This window comes from Maylandia zebra, linkage group LG5 (assembly GCF_041146795.1).
Source record: "Maylandia zebra isolate NMK-2024a linkage group LG5, Mzebra_GT3a, whole genome shotgun sequence".
NCBI classification, from domain to species: Eukaryota; Metazoa; Chordata; class Actinopteri; order Cichliformes; family Cichlidae; genus Maylandia; species Maylandia zebra.
The window spans coordinates 22,636,800-22,642,799 of record NC_135171.1 but is presented as its reverse complement, the minus strand read 5'-3'; positions in this window follow the sequence as shown (position 1 = coordinate 22,642,799).

Genomic DNA, 6,000 nt, shown 5'->3' with positions numbered 1-6,000 from the left:
TTTAATTTGTAAACACTTTTTATTACACAGTCAGTAGTCGGCCACATTATCAAGTGTTACAAAGATTTCTAAATTTCACTGGAAGCATGACGTAATGAATAGATGTCAATATAATTTATACTGAAAAAAAAATTTTCAAATGTTTTTCTTGTGTCAAAGGTATTCTTGCTACTGACAGACACGACAGTGATCCCAGAGATCTCCAGCCATACAGCAGCCGCTCAGTTCATCTGTCAGTGCAGGAATGTGCAGGCATACCTCGATGTGAAAGTACACAAAGAAAGCCAGGGCCCCTGAGACCTGAGATCATCATCCTCTATCAGTCACATCTGAGGATAATGGACTAGCTTTCCTCGCTTATCAAGGATGTCACTGTTAAAGCAGTGATGTTGCAGCAGCACAGATTCTCACTGTCTTATGATGGTTAGCTTAGCTCAGCTCAAAGACTGGAAGCATATGGAAATATTTAGCAAACACTTTAAACACCTGAACTGTATTATATAAATATTATAAACACATTTATTAAATATGACCATGTTGTTTCTTTGAAATGAATAAACATTGTGTCACTGTACACGATTGTGTCATTAACCATGTAAAGTATCCTCAGTGCCATATTGTATGCATTTGTATGAAGTTTAAGTATTTCCATGGCGTGCACACAGTCAGTTGTGTCGTGTGTTGGCGGCCACTGCTCTGGGATAAAAAACTCTTCCTGAGTTTTTGTTCTTAGTGTTCAGAACCATTTGCCAGATGACTTCAAACAGAGAATGTCCGGGGTGTGTCCTGTCCTCACTGATACTGTCTGCCTTCCTCATCCTGACAGCATATAGATGGAGTCCAGATGTGGGAGCGCCATCCCAACAATTGGCTGTGCTGCCCTCACCTCTTGATGTAGATGTTTCCCCTGTAAAGCTGTTTCCCCATTTGTCAGCATGGATTCCACTGTACTCCTGAAGTTTGGCATCAGTTTAATGTCTCTAAAATTAGAAACATCTTGTATCAGAGTGATGCTGAAAAACTAATTTGTGCATTTTGTTTTTACTTCTATTATAATTTATTATTATCAGGTTGTTCTAAAAGCTCTCTGAAAAACCTTCAGTTTACTCAGAGAGAGCATATTTCTCCCATATTGGCTTCTCTCCACCTGGTAAATCCAGAATTAAATTTAAAATCCTTCTCTTCACATATAACGTCTTGAATAATCAGGAGCCATCTAACCTTAGTGACCTTATAGTATCTTATCACCTCATCAGAGCACTTCACTCTCAGACTGTGAGCTTAATTGTTGTTTCTAGAAAATTTAAAAGTAGAATGGGAGGCAGAGCCTTCAGCTTTCAGGCTTTCAGGCTTTCTTCTGTGGAACCAGATCCCAGTTTGGATTCGGGAGTCACACCCCCTCTCTACTTTTAAGATTAGGGCTTAGAACTTTCCTTTTTGATAAAGCATATAGTTAGGGCTGGATCACGTGACCTGGGCCACCCTTAGTTCTGCTATATTAGACCTATGCTGTTGAGGGCATCCCATGATGCACTGAACGTTTCTTCTTCACTCACCTTCTTTCCATCTGTGTTTATATACCACTCTGCATTTAATCTTAAATTATTATTAATGTTTTGTCCTACTTCTTCCCCGTGGCTTCCTGAGCCTGGTTTGCTGGAGGTCTTCCCGTCAAAAGGGAGTTTTTCCTTCCCACTGTTGCCAAGTGCTTGCTGATAGGGGCTGTGAGATCATTGAGCTTTTCTCTCTATTATTGTAGAGTCTTTACCTTATTATATAAAGCGGCTTGAGGCAAATGCTATGATTTGGTCCTATAAAAATAAAATTGAATTGAACAACAGCACTATCATTCTGAGCAGCGTGGTTAATGACAATATTCCTGTATCAGCAGACACTGCAGTATATTAGTATTTCTATATATAAATCCTCTTATGTAGCATCTACATTTTTGATGGTCATTTAAGCAGGTCATTACTCTATATGCACCTCTGCATAATGCTCAGTTATTGCCAACTCATTATGCAATACTTTGGGTGCATTACATAACTGTCACACATGTGGACAACAGATAAATGCACTATATAAATGTGAGTAATTTCACACACAGTGCCCACATTCACCTTTAGTTTCAGCACTTAATCTATGTTACCTAATTAAAATGGAGATTAATCTGATCTGTTGTGGCCTAATTGAGATGGACACTCAGGTTGTGTTATATTACTGGCTGATCGGATAACACCTGTTTTTTGTGGTCATCAATATTAAGAATCATTAGGCAGATTTGAAGACATCACTTATCTAAATGAGCATCATGGATCCTAATGCAGGAAATCCCATTTATCATTTTGGCTTGTTGAAGGAATTAAAAAATGTTTTATTCTGAATAATTAAAGGGTTCAAAATTACTTCACATATCTAATTAATGCATAACTGAGTGAAATAATCATCTACAGGTGCAGTCCACCGCTATCATTCAGTGAATACACACAAATCTCCCTGTTTTTTATTACACTGCACAGAGATGATTACCCACCTCTGTGATTTCTGTGATATGGCCTGAGTGGCCCCATGAGGTGCAGTGTAATCCCCTCTTGCCTGCTCCATGTCTCCTGCAGAGGATGAAATTAGTGTTCATGAAAAGCCTGTGTTGATTCCAGCCACAGGGGATGAGGAATAAGCTATAATAAGGCAAGAGCGGAACAAAGGAAAATGGATTTTAATTTTCTGAAAATAGGAAGAGGCCGAGGGAGAACAGTAGCACTCAGTAAAGACCCAAAGTACCAAGCTATGAACTGAGGAGAGTTATGAGAAGGTGGAGGAGAGGGGAAAGATAATATGTGCTGCTCTCTCCTGTGGGGGGTAATGAGAGAAGAAGCATAGGTGACGCCAGGGCAGACACTGTTGTGTTCATTTGGGGAGGAAAAACAAAGCAGAATGGCAGCTGTCTGGAAAGATGAGCATACTTCATAATCCAGGAAAAGGCAGTAAATTAAAAGCCTGCAGACATTTATATGGGTTGTAGGACACCCTGTTTGGTCATCCAAGAGGGGAAAATGTTTACAGCTGTTCTGAACTGGGATAACATGAGGATAACATGTTTTAAGAAATCCTCCGCTGGAAGGCAGTCATAAAGCCGTACTTGGCAGCATACACAAAAGCTGACTGCAGTAATTGTCATTCCAAATCTACCTCTTTGTTGAACTGTCAATTTCAGAAAGATGCAGACATTTTTGGACCCAACCTGTACAATTCCCACCTCAGAAGGGGAGCTTTGGGTAGACATACCAGTGCCTTAAGAGCATAAACCTATTTAAACTCTGATGCTGTACATGAACAGAACAAAGCATCCCTTTGAGCTATATCCAAACACATGCCAACCCTCTTAGATCTCACTCATGGATATAATCATAGATATTTACATACCTCAGAGGCCACCATGTCTTCCTTCTACTTACATGTGAAAAAATACATTTTCTGACTTTTCATTTGTTTGATTTCATACAGACGTTGCAAAGAATAGCAGGTATGTCTCTATATTTAACTTGCAACTAACATATGTAATTAATTTATAGGACATGGATATGCTCATACTACAGTACTGTTCTGCCTTTTTGTGTTGTTGGCTGTGAAATCAAAGTGTCCCAATGCTGTTCATTAGTAAGCTCTTACAGATTGATAATCGCTTATAATGCCTGATTTTAGCCTGTTGCTAGATGGGTGCTAGTCAAAATGATGTTATAATATAAACACAGGACAAAAAGTAACAAAATTGGGAAAGAAGAGTGCAAGCTCTCAGGTGCTGCAAATCAAGCGCCAATCAGCTGTTAGCACCTGTGTTACCAGAAGTTGAAAAGAAGCATCAAAAGCAGAATAAGCTTTTTGGTATTGGCAGTGAAGATTTGACAAGTTTTTCATGTGCAATCCACATTCTCAGCTCTGCTGGTTGACCCACAAATGCCTTTTGCTTATAAATATGGCACCATTTAAGAAAAAAAGAAAAAAAAGAACAGGCTTTCCACTATAAGACTTATTGTAAAGAAGCATTGTTACAACAAAGAAATACTCAGCAAATTTCCTCACTTTATGTGCTAGGTTTAAGATGTAAAGGCCTAATTTAACTTTTGTGCAAATAAATGAAATGTTACTGTTGTTACTGGAAAAAAACAACAACCTTGGTATCCTTGAAGCCTAAAAATAGGTCAACACAGGTTGCCAGGCAATGTGATGGTCTCATAGTGTATTGTGCACAATTCAACTTTTGTTGATATAAATTAGATGGTACTGTCATGAAAGCTTTTATGAGCCATTATACCTGCATAATTGATAAAAAATGTTTCATTGTAGCCCATTGCTAGGTGGTTGCTTGGCAACATAGTGGCATAATGAGCAACATATATGATGTATAATTCAGCTTTTGTGGACATGAGACGTTATTATCAGGGAACAAACAGGGTGCTTTCCAAATTGCTCCAAGTGCATAAATGCTGCTGCTGTTGTAGCCTATTGCTCAGTGGTTGCTAGGCAACATAATAATGCCAGAATATCTGATATAGATAAGAATCTACGAGGACCCAAGATGCACCTGTGTGCCAAGCTTGGTTGCTCAATTTACTTATCATCCAGGAGTAATTTGCAGACAGTCTGAGATTTCATGTATTATAGTAAGTTGCAGTTCTTTTACTGTTTGGTAAATCAGCTTCTGTTTTATACTTTTGATAAAAAAGTGAAAGATTACATACACTTTGGTAGGCTTCACATTTCACGCTTCATATTTCTCTTTCTGAACGACATTTTAAATTAAATAGAAAACATATTATTCATTGCAGTCTGGCTCATAAGCCGCAACATAAAATGCAGACTGACAGCAGTGTTTTTAAAAACATACATTCTAACCAATCAATCTGACGGCTTTATATAAGTGGAAAAAGTAAAGTGTGTGTTTAAGTGTGTTTAAATATGTAATCACACATTTTCTCTCCATTTAGCAGTTACACAAGTGTACTCACTCACTTGTGTTAACTTGAAAGAATGGCTAAAATGGCTATTGGTTGCAGGTTAATGATTTTGACTTTTTTTCCACTAGATTTCCAAAATCGAGAACAAAGAGGATATTATTTTCTGAATTTCACTATAATAAAACATCAGCAAAGAAGCCAGAGTTTTATAGCTATTTGGCCATTCTCTAAAGTACTTCACAAATAAAAACGATATAGCTATACCTGATGGTAAGTATTAAAAAGATGAGGTTAAAACATACTTTTTAATGTTTTTGTATAATTATGTGTGTGCAATTTCCTAAAGATTTACTCGCTAACCTAAAACTGAGATGGTGAGTAAAAATGGCAATTTTTTGCACGAGACGATGGTAAAGAGAAGAAAAATAATATTTTTTTCCAAGTAGTTATCAGAAATAAACAAAAGTGCCTGCTCAGGACAGAGAGGAATACAAAGAGTGATTTTACAGATGGTAGATGGGATGGTAAATACTGAGAGAAGTGTAATTTCTGTTGCATGAGTGTGAGGCTGAGTGCGCGAGATAGTAAAAAAGTGAAAAATGGATCGAGAGCCTAATGTAAATGGCTCACAGGACAGGTTCATTTTCACAAGAGTGCTTCAAACAGCAGCAGAGAAAGAGAACGAGAGTGAAAACCAATGAGGCAAAAATCATGAGGATGGCAGAAAACCACATCTGTTTCTGTGAGCTTTTTTTTTTTTTTTTTACCGCCAGATGTAATGTTTCTGACGACAACATATTTAAAACATTATTTCTTCTTTTTTTAAATCACGGTTCTGTTGCTGACATTTTGAACCTCACAAAGCTTCTATGGAAAAGATGAGGAATGTCACACCAGGCATCCCTGTGAATGTTCTGGTGATTGCCTGTGATTTGTGAATAAGCAGTGAGCTTGATTAGCCCTGATTAACAGAGTAAACCTAAAAATGGAAGACACGACTCCATCATCATAAAGCGCTGGAAGAAAATCTTTTGCATTTTACAAG